The following is an 18,227-nucleotide window of genomic DNA, read 5'->3' as shown; positions in this document are numbered from 1 at the left end:
TGCGGATCATTACTACCGGATGTGCAAGGCAGCCCTGCCTGTGATGGTGCCCAGAGGCCCGGTTCGGTCCGGGTTCCTTCGTCAGAATCGCCCTCCGAACGTGGCTCAGGTCGACCAGGGCGTGGAGGGTGCCCCAGCTGAAGAGGAATAAGAGGTGGAGGAAGAAACATCTTTTTCGTGTCGAGTGTGGGGGTCCTCAAATCAAAGAACAGATGCCAGCCGAGGTGTGTGGTGGAGGTTAACAAGTCACCGGTCCCAGTACTCGTAGACACGGGTGCCTCGGTCAATGTGATGGCCCGTGGACACTATGATGCAATGGAAACGCCTCCCAGGCTGGTCAGCCCGAAGGCCTGTATCTTTGCTTTTGGGGGCTCGGAACCCATTCCGCTGGACGGTGCCTTTGTAGCAAAGGTGGAGCATGTTGGCTTGCAAATCACTGCCTGCTTCTATATCACACCGGTGAGAACAAACACTCTCTTGAGTTGCGCTGCAGCAGAGGCCCTTGGCATGGTCAGCTTTGCCTATTCTGTATATCTGGAAGACATTAATGATCTCCTGGACAAATATTCCTCTCTGTTCCACGGAATTGGACAAATGACTGGTGAGCCGGTGAGGCTGCACATCGACGAATCGGTGCAGCCCATAGCCCTGAAACATCGGAGGGTGCCTTTTCATCTTCGGGAGCAGGTGGACAAAGAGTTGGACAATCTCGTGAACTTAGACATCATCGAGAAGGTGGAGGGCCTGACTGCAATTGTTGTGGCAAGAAAGCCTAAGCAACCTGACTCCGTCTGCATATGTGTCGACATAAGGCTAACCAACAAGGCCATCAAGCGGGAGAGACACCTTACCCCAACCATTGATGACATCATTGCGAAGGTGCAGGGTGCTCGGTTCTTCTCCAAATTGGACCTCCGGGCCAGCTAGTATCAGATCGTCCTACACCCGGAGTCGAGATATATAAGCACGTTCACCACCCACCGCAGACTCTACCGCTATAAGAGACTCAGTTTTGGTGCGTCATCGGCAGCTGAGGTGTTTCAGAACATCATCCGAGGCACCCTCGTTGACCTGGAGGGCGTTTTAAACATTAGTGATGATATCCTAGTGTTTGCCAGAACTGAGGTGGATCACCTGCGCAAGCTGGCAAGGACCTTTGAAAGGCTTCAATCGCTTGGCCTCACGCTCCACAGGGAGAAATGTGAATTCCTGCGCCCATCCATTGAGATCTTTGGTTTCGTCTTCAAAGAGGGAGGTGTGTCGCCAGATCCAAGAAAGGTTCAGGACATTAAGAAGGCCCAACCGCCTGAGTCGGTGTCTGATGTGAGGAGTTTTCTTGGCATGGTAACTTACTGTGGACGCTTCATTCAGAACCTTGCCTCAAGATCTGAGCCCCTGAGGGCCCTTACAAAGAAGGAAACCACCTGGCAGTGGGCCCCCCTCGACAAGCGGCTTTCGACGACATCAAGAGCGCACTCACGGCTGAAGATGCATGGTGTTTTTCGACCCCACCCTGCCTTCAGAAATCATCGTGGACGCCAGCGCTTTTGGCCTGGGGGCCGTGTTAACACAAGTCGATCGGGATGGCGGTGTTCGCCCGGTGGCTTACGCCAGTAAATCGCTGTCCGATACCGAACAGCGGTACTCACAAATCGAACGTGAGGCTTTGGCAGTGCTATGGGGTTGTAGGCATTTCAGACTATATGGGACTCATTACAAGTCAGGCGGAATGGGTTTAACGGGGTCAGCTAATGGGTGCGGACCCGTTATTCCCATTCTGCCTGATTACAAGGTCCCCTCGCGGAACCCGGTAAGGACGCCTGGTTTTACCAGGCGTCCTTACCGGGTCCAGCGAGGGGACCTGGGAGCAAAAAATGGGCCGGTCGAAATCGGCCCGTTGTTAGCTCCCTCTCCCATTCCCATTGAGCCCTATGGGGGCTCGAATGGGAATGGGGAAGGTCCGGGCCCGGGTTCCCTGAGGGAGGAATTACCAGACCCTCCGAACTCGGAATGGCCCGGTAATTCCCCATTCAGGGAACCCGGACCGGGTTTTGGAGGCAGCCATGCCCCCAATAGCGGCACGGCTACCGCCAAACCCGTAATGAGGCCCTATGTCCTGGGCCGCCCAGTGACCATCGTAACGGACCACAAGCCCCCTGCTTCCCATCCTGGCGGGGTCCTCATCCAAACCACCGGCGAGGATAGAGCGATGGATGCTTGCCCTCCTGGAATACGGGGTTACTCTCGTATATCGGCCAGTGGTGAACAATGCAGCAGACTATCTGTCCAGACATCCAGGCGTGAACGGCGGGGAAGAGTAGGACACTTGTGCCGAGGAGGCGGACGATGATGTTCGCATGGTGGTGGAGGCGGCCACCCCCAATGCCATGCCACTCGAAGACCCAGAGGCAGCGGCGGCGGGTGATGAGTGCTTCCAGATCCTGAAACACGCCATGCAACAGGGTTCATGGATGACGGTGCTAGAGTCCCTGGCCGGGCGTACAAAAGAAGCCAAGATAGGGCTGGAGCAGCTGTGGAAGGTGAGGGGGGAGTTGTCATTCTCGGCTTCCGGTCTTTTGCTGAGAGGCGACCGGATAGTCGTACCCCAATCCAAGATCAAGGAAGTGATCACTCTGGCCCACCATGGACACCAAGGCGCCGCGAAGACCAAGGCCCGGCTACGCCTCAAGGTGTGGTTTCCGGAGTTAGAGCGGAAGGTCGACAACTTTGTAGCTGACTGTGTCTGGTGTCAGGAGGCGTCCCCTCTGCAAAGAGAGCTGGCAATTGAAGCAATGCCCCGGGGCACGCGGCCCTGGGAAGTGGTACATGCGGACTTTGGATCCACCACGCTGGGCACCCAATTCCTGGTAATTGTGGATGAGCACTCTCGATATCTGGAGGTCAAGTTTGTGGACTCGGTGGCTTTTGAGCATGTGGTGGTGGCCATCGAGAAAGTGTTGGCTGCCCACGGATTCCCCCACACCCTGTGCTCTGACAACGGGGCGCCATTCCAAAGCGAGCGATTCTCAGAACTGATGGAAGGGTCTGTGGTACACCACAGGACGATCACCCCACTCTGGCCGCGGGCGAACGGCGAGGCAGCGAGGCTGATGAGGACACTGAACAAGACCTTCAGGATAGCCCAAGGCCAGGGACAGTGCCTGCAGCGGGCCCTCTACCAGTTCTTGCGTGTGTATCGCACTTCCCCCCCATGCGTCCACAGGAGTGGCGCCAGCTGAAGCCCTGTTCAGGCGGTGCCCCCGGGGGCTACTGCCGGAGGTCGGGGAGAAGGAGCCTGGGGTAATTGATGATCAGCAGGTGGAGATGGATCGCCGGTTGCGGACCGAACAGGAGAATGCCAGGAGAGGACTCTGCCCGCAGCGACTGGAGCCGGGAGATGAGGTGCTTATTAGGAGCAGACATCCCCATGGAAAGCTCTCTCTCCCCTACGAACCTGAGCCACTTGATGTAGTGGCTGTCAAGGGGTCCATGGTGACTGCCTCGGACGGGAGGTCGACCGTCACCCGAAATGTGAGCTTCTTTAAGAAGCTAGGGGCCCCCAGAACTGAGCCTCCCCTCGAACCGGACCGGATGGAAGTGCCTGATGACCGGGGCGGCCAACCCTCCATGCCCGTGTCCCCCACATGGGGAGTGCCATCGGATGGACTACCCATGCCGGAGGTAAGCGGGAGGTACCCCCAGAGGCCTGGGCGAGGGAAACCCGCTTACCTCAGCGATTACGTGTTGGGACATGTTTCATAGTTGGCCCGTGGGCCTTTAACGTTAATTATGGGGATCCAGGGTGGCTGCGAATAAAGGGGTGCGTGGGGATTTAACGGTTATGTTGAAGTGTTATTTAGTGATTGTGTAGACTAGTGAACTATTCTTGTTTGTCCTGATGGAAAAGGAGGAGTGTGGCGCAGCCCCTTTAAGGGACGCGCACGCGGCGGCGTGAAGTTGCACGCCACCGCGTGCATTATAAATAAAGGGGGAGTTCCCGGCCGGGTAGTGCGACCGGGAAGCCCGAGCAGAGCGGATGTGTCCGAGTGAGTCTGTTAGTGCTTGGGGGCTTACGGGTATAGCGAATGGGGGTCCCCACAGACTCCCAACAGCAAGAACCTCTAAACACAGAGGTTGTGAATAAAAGGGGGGCTTGGCGCACCTCCATAAACTAGAGAGCCTGATAGACTTTGTTGGCAGAGCACTCGCAGGAAAGGGATCCTGAGAGAAACTTGACGAAAAGCCTTTTAGGATTTTTTGTTTCCCTTTTACAAAGGCCCATCCTGAGCAGTTAGTGGGCCTTTCATTCATCCTTGTTTATTATTTTGCCCCCACACTGCCAATTGTCAGTAATAAATTACTTTAACCTGAGTTTATTGTAATGTCTGCCCATTCAATTCTATCTCTGGTCCACAACTAAAAGAACTGCAACTAATTCTCAATGAAGCAGCAAAGCTTGTACTTGGTCTAAAGTCTTAGGCTCATATTTCACCAGCTGTGAAAGTACTCCATTGTCTCCCTGCGAAGAACCTAATTCTGCACAGCCCTCTGCATCATTTCTTGCTTGGTAGGAAATTGCAGACCAAAATATCTAACTCCCTCTTAAGCAAATACACCCGTAGGAGAGTGTTGAGGTCCACACAGTTTAATTATCGAATATTACCTATGTTCAAGTGAATGATACATGGTGGCAGATCCCTGCGGTGTTAGACTCTAAACACTGGAACAACTTTCCTCTTGACCTAAAAACAGAATGCAGTCCCAAAAGATTCAAACAAAATCTAAAATACTTGCTTACTAACTGTAACTCCTAAAAAGAAAGACTTTCTCTGTGACAGTATGGTTTCTACCATTTAGCCACGACCAGGAGGATCTTCTATACACTTACATCTGTAATAAATAGAACATTTACAGCTTCAAGCTGGCTTTAGCTATTTCTGCTGACCTCCAAGCATCACTCATTGGGCCTGCGACAAGTTCTCTCTTTTGTTTCACCATTCTTGGTGGTTTGGGGTTTCATGTATATCCCCACCATGACCTTTTGAGTACTGTGAAATGTATGTATCCCTGGCTTTTTCAAGGGGTACTTGTGCGAGTTTGAGTCTTACAGCACATAACATAAATCTCACTCTCCGTGCCCCTGTAGACTTTGTTACTAGACCCTTACTCTGGGACCAGTCTGCCAATATTGAAGATGCCACTCTGGGACATTACTCAACATGCAGTGTTTATCACCACATTCGGAGCATTGGGTACCGCAACCAACAGAGAGAATTTTGCTGATGGCTCTTTTATCATCTTCAATTAACCAAAATAAACAGTAACCGTGTTTGTGTGGCTTTCGATCACGTGACACTAATTGTGACAAGCTTCCCAGCTTCGCCGCCACTCCGGCAGTATCAAAATCTAAGCAATATATTGGGCCTCATTACGAGTCCGCCGGTCCAGACTTAACGTTGCCGGTATAACCATACCGGCGCCGTTTCCGTGATTGCCACATTCTGACCTAGTATTCCGGAAATAACACCAACATAAACCGCCACTGCTGAGTTAAGGCACCCGTAAACTTCGTTGGCACGGAAACCCCCAAGTTACCGGCAATACGTAACACTGTGCGCATTACGAGTATCACGAACATGGAAACACTGCCACAAAATGTGCGTAAAAACCTTGAACACGGTGGCGGTATCGCCACCACCGCGAACATGATGTTAAACAGTGCCTGGTGAGCTGAATCAGGCCACAGGTGCACCAGATGAGCCCAGCTGGACCCAGCAGGCCACTGGGAGCACTCAAAAGGACCACACCCAGGACAACTACAAACAAAACTATGCAGGCAGCTGCTCTAGCAGCATTGGGACTGGGGCTAGTGAACCAACAGGCAGCACTAAACATGGTGGCAGTAATGTTGCAGAGGAGGATGAGGCGGAGGCGGAGGAGGCACAGGCGGCAGTTAGTAAACCCTGTAGCCATGTCAAACCCAATTGTGCAGCCGGCACGACCCCGCAGGCAGCCTGCAATACCCCGCATCAGGGCCTCACCCTGGAACCTGACCCCAGGACAGATCCACACATTATACCGGCTGTACCGTCCAACAATCATGTACATCACCACCATGATAGATGACGACATCAGCAGCCACATTGACATTACCACTGCCACCACTCCCCCCTCCTGAAGGTGGTATCGGTACTGCATTTTCTTGGCACCGGAACTTATCAGCACACAGTTGGTGAGCTGCATGGGCTCTCACAACCCTGTTTTTCAAAAATAGTGGGACAGGTACTTGATGCCCTACCCCGTACCCTTGCCCAGGTCATTGCCACAAAGTTGGCCTTCCATACTATTGCGGGCATGCCAAATTGCATAGGTGCAGTAGACTGCACCCACATAGAGCTGACAGTACCACGTGCAATCGAGATGGTGTACCGCAATAGGAAACTGTACCACTCACTGAATGTACAGATGGTATGTGATGCCGGACAAGTAATAACACATTGCTGCGCACGTTTCCCGGGCTCAACACATGACTCAATGGTCCTGCGGAATTTGACATTGCCACAGTACATGGAACGCTACGCTGGACAAAGCACATGGCTATTGGGTGAGTATGACTGCCAATGCACAGGCCCTGTGGAAGGGGGGTGTGTGTCTCGGGCAATGACCTGTGTGAGTGGGCTGTTAAACCTTAACATGCAACACCCCCTTGCCCATGTAATTGACAGTCAGCACAACCCAAACATCACAAAGCTACACATGACAGGTTGCCACAGTGTGCCCGTACACACCCTGCCTAATGAGATCCACAACCAATACCACCGCAAGCCCATACAACCTGAGGCACTCAATGCATCCACCCACACTATGCGCCACTGCCCCCCCAATGCACATGATGCCTGCATGTGAGACATCCTGCATCGACCACATCATCACAGTCAATTGATTGACTCTCCCATGTGTGTACATCACTGCACAATGCCATAGTTACCAACCACTATTGTCTGCAAGGGCAACTACATATGCACAGCAAGTCGTTGGTCAATGTACAAATGCCAACGTCGACAACAATGACCCAGGAATGGTAATCACCCACCGGTCCAACCACTGCTTGGCACATATGGATGACTGAATGATGACACAACATTGAATTGCATCTGATCAAGACATGATACCACAGACACTGACATGTCCCCCCACATTTTCATCCCATTTAGGTGATGCTGGATATGCACTGATGCCATGGCTCATGACGCCTGTATGGAGGCCAAGGGACAGGCATGATGAGGCGTACAACAGGGCACACGTCCGCACACGTGGCATGATTGAGAGGACATTTGGCCTACTGAAGGCCAGGTTCCGCTGGCAGATCTGGCGGATCACTGTTCTACAGCCCAGTGAAGACGTGTAAAATTAAGCTCGTGTGTGCCATGCTGCACAATCTGTCCACTTGCAGGTACATTCCACTTCCACCCAGACACAGAGGATGATGATGGAGCTGAAGGTGGGGATGGGATGGGATGGCTCCACCTCCTCCCGGGGGTGCACAAGATGGCCAACGAGCATGGGATACACTCATTCGCATTTACTTTTGAGAGACTGCACATTGACAACATTGCATGGATATGACGATGCCTGGAAATAAATGAATTGACTGCAAATGAAATGATAGATGTCCACTCATAAATAATTTTCTCAAAGATTATGGGGGTCATTCCGAGTTTGGAGGTAAGTAACATCCCTTACCGGCATGGCGCAAATAGCATGTCCGTGTTGGCACCAGTCCGCTAATAGAGGACTATTACGACTTTGTGGGCACGGGCTTTACGCCATGCCGGCAAGGTATCTAGCGCCATGCCGTAAAAGGCTCCCAAAAAGCCCTTACCGGCATCAAGCATAGCGCAGATAACACTACCGACATTGTTCAATGCGTCATTAGAGGTGACCGTAAATAGCGGTGACTGTAATTAGCGGTCACTGCTATTTACGGTCACCGCTAATAAGCAGAACCGGAAGTAGCGTCATCGCACAGGAACGGGAAGGAGCACAGCGGCCATCTTTAAAAACACAATCCAGTGCCATCCTCACCACACAGGACCCCTGGGACACTGATGATTGTTTAAAAACATCCACCTCCAAGACCACAATGCCTAAGGCCCTGAAGAAGGGAGCTGCCCGCCTGAGAAAAGAAAGTTTCAACAAGGATGAGCTCCAGATGCTGTGTGGACACTCAGCAGGAGCATGCTGCCACTGTCTTCTCTAGCAACATGAAGAGAGAGGCAGTGCTAAGGAAGAAAGAGATCTGTGCACTTGTTGCCCAGAAGGTTAGTGCTGTGGGGAACACACCACGCACAGTGAAAGACTGTCGCAAGCGTTGGGACGACCTGCGACTAAGAGTGTGCAACATCCTCTCTGTCAATCGCAGCCAACCCATGGGAACAGGAAGAGGTCCCAGTTCCCCGATAAAGCTCACCCCATGGGAGGACGTATGCGAAAGCATGATTGGGATGGAATCCATCGAAGGTGTAGGCGAGATGGAGTGTGGGGCCACAACATTGGGCGATGGAGGTGAGTGTCCAAAGTAAACACTGCTATGCCAAATCTGATGAAAGTCAACCCCAATGTCAGTTCTAAGAGTCAAGCTATGGTCGCCTACACACACACACACTCCCCGCAAAGTAGGCTGATGCATCACAGACACATGCAGATGCCTGGTGCAAGGCAATATCGTACATGACACATACCACACAAAGTAGGAAATTCCACGAGTTAGACAGCGTGCATGTCCAAAATAGTATGCATGTCAGACAGCACTGTTCCTGACCAACATGAGTGGCGCCGACATATGCCTGCATTAACCACCCATGTATCAAATTACGTGCTCTTCCAAACACAAATGTCTATTACCCTCAATTGTGTGGATGACCAATTGTCCCAATGTATGTATGATGCCTATCAAAACATCACTCATGCCGTCCCTCTCTTCCACCCCCACAGGCACTGACCATGACAGCAATGGGCAGGACGCAACCCCTGCACAGGCCACACCCCGGAAGAGGTCCCAGGATGACAGCAACCGGGCATCAACCTTGAGGGGACAACCCAGGGGGCGCCGTGTACCAGCATCCAAGCCACCGCAGGTACCCATTGCACCTGTGCCACCAAGGCCTGTGGAGGGCAAAGCACCACCACCACCTCAACTCACTGGTCTGCCTGATGACACATGCGAGGCACCACATTCGGAGGAGTCGAGTTTGGCTGGAGAGGTGGCAGCCACGGCACCCCTGACTGTGGATGACACACAGGAGGACATCTGGGTCCCCATGGAGGACGATCTTTCTGATGTGGTCCATACTCCAACTCAACTGGCATCCCCCGAATTATCGTTGTTTGATACGGGGAACGCCACCAACCCAGAGCAGTCCGGTCAAGAGTACACAGAGGGACACTTCAGTCCAGTTTCCAGGGCTCGGGAGGCTGAGCAGGCTGGGCATGACAGCCAGGGGCCCAATACCTCCACAGGTACACCCGCAGGGCAGCAGCGGGCTGACCTGCTAACTGCCCTTGTGCGTGAATTCATCCAGGACAACAGGCTGGCCAGAGAGGAGTGGCGTACGGACTTAGCCGCACTAGGCCGGTCCATTACGGACAACACTGCCTCCATGGTGAGATCTTTCTCGGACAACACCAGCTGCCTCTGCGAGGAGGTCTCGGCCCTCCGGCAGATGTTAGGCCGCATCGCGGATGCCATGGAGGCAGTGCATCCCGCCACACAACCACAGCAGGCGGCCACACCATCGTCCTGCCGTGCCACGCAAACAAGCCCGCTCCGCAGGTCGGCCCGTACACAGCGCTGACAAGACATGCCGCCCCCTGGGCCAGGGAGTGCAGAGTAATTGTCATGGCAGCCTCATGTAGGCTTCGGGAACTCAATGGGACTTGTGTGGGGGAGTTGTGTGGGAAGGGGGAGTGGGGTGAGGGGGAGGGGAGTGAGGGTGTGTGGGGGGAGGGGAAGGGGGGTGTTGGGCAGAATCCAGTGCAGTTCCCTTAGGGAGCACTACACCAGATTAGGACTACAGGTGAGAGCAATAAATCCCCTTTGGTGTCAGTCTGTACCACAAAGATTTAGTTGGTAGCTGTGGCTGAGCAGTCAGACTTATCTCAAGAGGGAGATGAGCAGTATTCAGGGTTTACACAATAGGTCTACTGCACCATGGCACAAGGAAACACTGACCAAAGCTTTGTATTTAAAAAGTAGTCCTATATTTATTTTAGACACTTCTAATAAAACACATGTATCACAGTTATCAAGCAAGTTAAATTAAGTCAAGTTAAATTAAGTCAAAGGAAAAATATACACACTCCCAAGTTGAATTGTAGACCAAGTGCACCAAAGTGAAAACTGAGCAAAACGGCACAGTGAAAACTACACACAAGGGATCCTCTAACAATTCCTCACAAGGGAGGGAAAGCACAAGTTATCTAGAAATAGTTTCTTATACACCCTAGCAACACTGCCCATTAGCATTAGTTTGTGAACCAGTTCAGCAAGACAGTGCATCCGTATAGGCAATACTTAAAATGAAAACTGAGCAAAATGGCATTTCACAATGTTTAAGAATGGGAAGGAAAGGGTAGTTAAAAGAAATAGGTGCACTACACAGTTCTCAATGAGAATCAATCTAAAGAAAGCAGATCTAACAAATGTGACCAGAGTCAGTAGGCCTGTGCCAGAGTCAGTAGTACAGGGCAAGGGCCCAGGAGAAAAAATGTTCTTGTAGCTGCAGTCAAGTCTTTGGTTAACAAAGTTGAAAAGGTAGTTGCAGAAGTTGAAAAGACAATGTTAAGAGAGAGGGGCGGCCAACCCAACAGGTAGGTAAAGGATTTAAAACACCTTTGGCACTACCGCAAAGAAAGGGCGGCCTGGCGGAACAATGTACCTTAAAATGAAGAAGTGGCTCCTGCGGTGGCGGTTGTTCCTGCAGTTTGGGTGATCCAGCAGAGGAAGAGAGGCTCTTGTCGTGGAGGAAGGTTCGAGTTACTGCACTACCCTGGGATGAAACCAGCCGCGGTGCTGCCCGACGAATAAAAGGTACGCTCCTTTAAATCACGGTCCGGGTGGACTGGTGCCTGGCTATCTGGCCCCTGAGTACAGGGTACGGGAGATTTGACCAAGGCAGGTCCGGGAAGGCGATTGGCAAAATGGTTGGCCCCACCAGCTCAAGGGAAGAAGGCTCTTGCAGGTGAAGATCTTCTCTCGTCGTGTGGAGAAAAGTGGTGAGACGCTGCAGCAGGGCTTCACCGGTGGTTCAGTCGTTGCAGATGTCTTTGACTTCTCTCCTCTTCGGCTTCTTAGTTCCAGTGGCGACGTCTTGCTCTTCCAGTCCTCCGGACTCTGCTTTTATGCAAATAGATCCCCATTCATACAGCCTAGCTGTCACTCATGTGAATAAAGATGGTTCCTATGGAGTTGTGAAAGATCCCATAGGCATTAAACACAAAAATAGCCTAGAACACACGTAGCAAAAATGCTTAAGAGTGTGAAAAAGAGTCTCACTCTTAGCAGGTAAAAAGAAACAAACCCTTCAAATCCAGTAAAGCTGCTGGGGGACTCTATAGGTAAGGGAAATTAGCCATAAAATGAGAATTCTCCCTAACACTCGCCCCCCCCCCCAAGACTAAGGGACAGGAGGATCTAATCCACTCCTGAGAGATGAGTCTCTTACCTCTAGTCGATAAAGTGGCCTATATCCAACTATTGGCTCACTTAAGAAATGGTAACATCCTGAATAAGAGACAGTCTGGCTTTTGGGAAAAACATGGCACAGAGTCTGCTTTGTTGGATTTAAAATCTAGGCTCCTTAGACACATGGATCAAGGCGACCCCAGCATGCTGATGTTGTTGGACCTATCCACTGCCTTCGACCTGGTAGACCATACGTTACTGGTCTCCAGGTTGAGGCAGGTGGCAGGTTTTTCGTCGGCGGCAGCGGATTGGGTCACCTCTTTCTTGAAAAATCGCTACTGGAGACTGAGCAGCAACCTAGCTGATGCCAATATCAAGGAGCTGACGCAAGGGGTTCCTCAGGGAGCCTGTCTCTCTCCGATTTTCTATAATCTTTTTTACGGTTCCGTTTCTTGATTTCTTGGACATTAACAACATTGAGTTTACCAATTACGCCGATGATACTCAGTGTATCATACCCATCTCTGGTGTCTTCTCCGATGACGAACTGAACATCAACAGAATTTATCTGCTTATTCAAAGTTGGATGTGCTCCAATGGCCTAGCCCTTAATACAAGCAAGACAGAGCTTATGCTTGTGGGTACCGCCCCCAAGATCCGTAAGCTTGAAGATCAATATTCCAAATAGGTTATTGATGAATGTGTTATAGTGGTCAAGACTCTGGGCATTTATCTTGACTGTAATCTCAATATGAAAGCTCAGGTTGGTAGTCTGGTGGCTTCATCCTCATACTATATCAGATTGCTCTCACATGCTCAACCATTTCTTTCCCATACTAGTAGGGAAACCCTTGCCAGGGCATTGATTAGCTCCAGGCTTGATTACTGTAGCAGCCTGTTAACTGGTCTTTCTAATGGTGAGCTTAACAGACTGCAGGTTGTGCAGAATAATGCTGTTAGGGTTGTCATGGACAAGAAAAGGTCTGATCACATTTCCGAGGTGAGAAGGGAACTTCACTGGCTCCCTATTAGGGAACATATCCTCTTTCGGCTCTTATCTATCTCTTTTAACTGCTTGAAACATTCAGGCCCTAGTTATCTCGGTGAGGAACTACGGCCCAAAGTGAGCAAACATAATCTCAGATCCAACAACTAATATCATCTTATGCTTCCGGTATGTAAACTATCGCAAACCAAGGCTGGTGCCTTTTACTCTGCAGCTCCTGTGGCCTGGAACAATTTGCCCTTGAAATTGAGATCAGAAAACTCCATTTGTGTATTTAGAAAAGGTCTGAAGACACATTTGTTTAAATAATCTACCTCTGGTTTACTTGTTTCTTGATCTCACCCTTCTATTCTGCTTAATCACATCTCCCATCTGTTTGTCAGCGCCCTTAAGCCTTTGGGTCAGTGGTTTCTGCGCTATATAAATGTTAAATAAATAAACATACTAGAGAGACCATCAGCATTTTGGTGGTGACATCCTGACCTATGCTCAATGGTAAAATCAAACCCTTGGAGGCAGATTGGGGTTTTCCCCTTTCAATTGCATTAACCATCACAAGGGTTGGTGGTCTGTTTGAATGATAAAAGTTGATCCATACAAGTGTGGTCTAAACTTCTTCAAAGCCCACACAATGGCAAAACATTCTCTCTCAATAGTTGCCCACCTTGTTTCAGGTTCCTTCAGTTTCCTACTGATGAAGCAAATGGGGTGTTCCCTACCTTTCTCATCCAGTTGACTGACTACTGCACCTATACCTGTATTGGAAGCATCTGTTTGTACAATGAAGTGTTGGTGGTAGTCAGGAGCTCTGAGAACTGGAGCTTGACAAAGGGCTTTCAAAGGCTTTCAAAGGCCTGATTGCACTCCTCATTCCATTTGATCCTTTTAGGGAATTTAGAAGAAGAGATTACATTCAGTGGAGAAGCTATGGATCCATAGTTCTCAATGAAATTCCTGTAATACCCAGTGAGGCCTACGAAGGCTCTCACCTGGGTTTGAGGAAAAGGGGTGGTCCAATTTTGCACAGCTTCAATCTTGCTGAGCAAAGGCCTTATTTCACCACCTCCTACCTCATGCCCAAGGTAGACCACTTTACTCTGACCCATTTGACATTTGCTTGCCTTTATGGTCAGATGGGCCTGTTCCAGAACCTGCAAAACATATCCTAGGTGGTCAACATGTTCTTTCCAAGTAGGGCTGAACACTGCAATGTCATCCAAGTATGCCATGCAGAAGTCCTCCATCCCATTCAGAACCTGATTAACCATCCTTTGGAATGTAGCAGGTGCATTCTTAAATCCAAAAGACATAACCTTAAATTGGTATAAGCCAACTGGAGTGGAGAATGCCGTTTTCTCCTTGGCATGGTCAGTCAGGGCTATTTGCCAATAACCTGACGTGAGATCAAATGTGCTGAGGAACTTGGCTGAACCAAGTCTATCCACCAGCTCATCTGTCCTTGGCAAGGAATGGGCATCCGTCTTAGTGACTGCATTTAGAGCTCTATAGTCCACACAGAATCTCAACTCCTTGGATCCTACCTTTGGTACTAACACAACTGGGCTAGACCATGGACTATTAGAGGGCTCTATTACCCCGAGATCAAGCATCTTGTTGACCTCTCCTTTGATGTGGGTTCTTACATTTTCTGACATCCTGTAGCCCCTGCTTTTGACAGGTAAACAGTCACAAGTTTGAATATCATGCTGGCCCCAAGGGGTCAAGCCTGGTGCTTGAGAAAACAGGGAGGCAAATTGATTCAACAAAACTTTGCACTCCTCCTGTTGCTCAGGTGTCAGATTAGAAGAGAGATTAACTCCTATTTTCTCATCCAAAGGTTTGCCTCTGAGGTCAGGCAGAGGATCACTCTCCTCCTCCTCTTGAGCTGAAGCTAGAAGCAAAGCTCCCAGTTCTGGTCTCGAGACATAAGCTTTTAGACGGTTGATGTGAAAGACTCTAGGAGCCAGATAGTTCACCTCTCCAAGTTTCCCCACAACCTTGAAGGGTCCCATCCATTTGTCCTGCAAGGCCCTCTGCCTTGTTGGGACCATAACAAGAACTAGCTGGTCTTGAGCAAACTCAACCATGTTGGCCTTCTGGTCATGCCAATGCTTGGCCAGAGCCTGACCTGCTTTCAAGTTATCACTTGCCTCAGCCATCATGGGTGACATTCTCCTCAGGAGTCCTATCACATAGTCAGTGGCTGACTGACGTGGAGGAAGGAGCACTCTCCAACCCCTCCTTGATCAGGGCCAATGGACCTCTGACCGCATGGCCATAGAGAAGTTCAAAGGGACTGTAACCCACTCCCTCCTGAGGGACTTCTCTATATGCAAAGAGAAGGCATGGCAGTAGAAGATCCCACTTTTTCTTAAGAGGGTCTTCTAAAGCTCCTATCATGCTCTTCATGGTTCTGTTAAACCTTTCTACCAACCCATTTGTCTGAGGGTGGTATGCTGTTGAGAGCTTGTAGGTAACTCCACAGGTTTTCCACATGGCCTTCATGTAGTGGGACCTAAAATTTGACCCCTTGTCGGATATTACCTCCTTAGGAAACCCAACCCTGGTAAAAATACCAAGGAGGGCCTTAGCTACAGCCAGAGCTGTAAGAGTCCTCATAGGAATTGCTTCAGGGAACCTATTACATGATCTACTACAACAAGTATAAACCTGTTGCCTGAAGAAGTTGGAGGATCAAGGGGACCAACAATGTCGATTCCTACCCTCTCAAATGGTACTCCCACCACAGGGAGAGGCACTAGGGGTGCCACATTCTTGGAGCCACTTTTACCAGAGGTTTGGCAAGTGTGGCAACTCTTGTAATACTTAACTACCTCAGCCCCCTTTTTAGGCCAATAAAAGTAGAGCGAGAGCCTTTCCTTGGTCTTCTTGAAGCTCATGTGACCAGCCAAAGGTATCTCATGGGCTAGTTGCAAGAATTGGAGTCGGTTTGCTTGGGGTACTACCAGTCTTTTGTAGTCCCCAGGGAGTGACTCCGCTGGTTCACTATAGAAGAGGCCATCTTCCCAGTGTAACCTGTACTTCCCAGGCTCTTGCCCTTCAACCTGAGAAGATGCCTGGTGGCGAAGACCTTCCAGAGTTGGACATTCTCTTTGTCCCTTACTGAAGTCTGCCCTTTGGGGTCCACCTTCTGCCAGTAAAGACTGGAGCTCAGGATGCTCCACAGGGTCAAGCTCTCCAATGAGTTCCTGGCCCCCTACTAGGTCTGAATCTTCAGGCTCTAGTTCAACCACACAGGGTTGTACCTCACTCTCAGCCTCAGCTGGAGGAGGAATCACAGGTGAGATTTTTGACAACCTAGGAGATTTCCTGATTGGCAGCACTGGAGTGCTTTCTGCTGGTTTCTTCTTTGAAGTCTTGGGTTTCCCCGTTGGTTCTGGTTGCTTTGCAATAGCAGTTAGTAACTCCAGTAAAGAAGGAGTGATTTATTTTTCTAACATCTCCTCAGGAGAGCCCCTCAAGGTCCTCTCGCTTGCAGGTCTGGTAAGCTCCTGTAATCTCTTACTAGGAGGTCTGGGAATACTTGACACTGCTCCCAGGTCTTTCAGATCATTGCCCAACAGCACCCTTCCTGGTACTTCAGATTTTACACTCACAGGTATCCTGACAGTCATTTCATTGCACTGGATGAGAGCTGGTAATTGGGGAAGCATCTGCACAGGCCCTCCACCTAACTTGGTGAGGCGTTTGTGTGCCTTAGCAACATCCTCCACCTTGAAAAAAGATTTGTCCACCAAGGTTATGCTGGCCCCAGTGTCTCTAATGGCAGGGGTTTCCTGATCATTGACTAGGACACTGGGCCTCATTCCGAGTATGGCGGTAAGGGATAGCGGCCACCGGTAACGAGACCGGTGGCGGTGATTCCTTACCGCCATACTCCGAGTTCCCTTTGCGCCCTCGCCCTTAACGCCTGCTTTGAGCAGGTGTTAAAGTCGAGGGCGCAAAGGGGCCTCCAAGCCAATAACGGTGACCGTAATGAACGGTCACCGTTATTTGCATCTTCCCCATTCCCATTGAGCCCTATGGGGGCTCATTTGGGAATGGGGAAGAGCCTTGGTGAATGGGGAATTACCGCCCCGCCAACCTTGGAATGGGGCGGTAATTCCGCCATCCACCAAGGCGCTGCCGGTCCGGGTACGGCGTCAACCGAGGCGTTAATAGCGCCATTGGTTAGCGCCGTACTCGGAATGAGGCCCACTGTCTTTTTAATACTCTTGAGTATTAGGAGGGATAGAATTATACACATCTAAATTCTGTTGTTCCCACAACCCTAGAGATACTAAATATACACTAGCTGAGACTTCAATCGGATCATCAGCTAGTAGTGGAAAGTTTCCACTGACCATATGTACTTCCTCCTCTGGAGCGAAGGCTAAGTAGACAGTGTGGACCCCTGAAGGTTTACCCTTACATCTGGGATCCCCTTTCACATGATCAGTAGAGCCACAACCATAACATTTCCCAAATGTCTTTATGAATGGTGGCTTGCTCTGACCTCCTTCTGGTCTGGGACCAGAAGGTACACTAGCCTGATTAGGTTTCCCTTGTGGCTTACCCTTAGAATTTTGTTTGGGGCCCTCTTTGGAATTGGAATCATTTGAATTATCTTTGTTGTCTTTCTTTGGCTGCTTTCCCTCATCCTTTTTCTGAGTTACCCCTGAATCCTTGTGAGTGGCCCTGTTGGCAACCCACAAGTCAGCAGCCTTAGCTAGTTTCTTAGAATCTAATTCTTTTGAATCAGCCAAGTGCTGTCTGAGCTCAGGAGAGCAGGCATCATAGATAGACTCCATCATGACAAGATTTCTCATTCCTTCATAAGTGTTAACTCTATAACCCTTAATCCATCCCTCGAATTTCTTCAAACACTCATTCACCCAAGTAGCCCAAGGGGTACTATCATGCTTTTTGAGGGTCCTAAACCTCTTAAGGTACTGGGAAGGAGTCTTCCCAAATCTAGCTATCAAAGCTAGCTTTACACATTCATAATCCATCCTATCCACCTCCCCCAACTCCATTACCACATCAGATGCAACAGGGGGGAGCCTAGAGAATAACCAGGGGATCAACTGATCCCCTGTGATATCCTGGAGCCCATGATTATATTCAAACATAGCAAGCCAATCTAATACATCCAACTTAGGTTCATACATACCCACAATCTCTTTAGGCATCCGGGATCTTTTTGGACTGGAAGATCTAGAAGATTCGGGGAGAGAAGCATTTTTCCCAAGACAATTTCTTCATCTCAAGCTCATGGTTGAGCTCCATTTCTTTGAGCCTTAGTTCTTGATGTCTGTGTTTAGTTTGGGCACTAATTCTTTTGAATTCAAGTTCAAGTCTCATTTTCTCTAGTGAGAGAAATTCAGGACTTAATGTGGGACCTGGTAAGGGTCCAGTAGCCACAGGTTGAGGCTTTTGAGCAGGGAGAGGGCCGGAGGGGGTGACATGGTTATCCTCCTCTTCCTCATCTGTCTCAACAATAAAATCTTCAACATTATCCTCATTACTGTTTGCTAC

The 18,227-nt window shown here is 50.0% G+C and overlaps 1 protein-coding gene across 2 annotated transcripts in view; it reads left to right on the top strand.

Annotated features, from left to right (window-relative positions):
• CFAP119 (cilia and flagella associated protein 119) overlaps positions 1-18,227 on the top strand; it is a 306,589-nt gene that overhangs the window by 104,607 nt on the left and 183,755 nt on the right. The gene's annotated exons all lie outside the window — the stretch shown is intronic.

This window comes from Ambystoma mexicanum, chromosome 3p, assembly GCF_040938575.1.
Source record: "Ambystoma mexicanum isolate Mex_15411 chromosome 3p, UKY_AmexF1_1, whole genome shotgun sequence".
Classification (NCBI taxonomy): domain Eukaryota; kingdom Metazoa; phylum Chordata; class Amphibia; order Caudata; family Ambystomatidae; genus Ambystoma; species Ambystoma mexicanum.
Note: the sequence above shows the minus strand (reverse complement) of the source record. Positions and strands in the feature narration are given on the sequence as shown.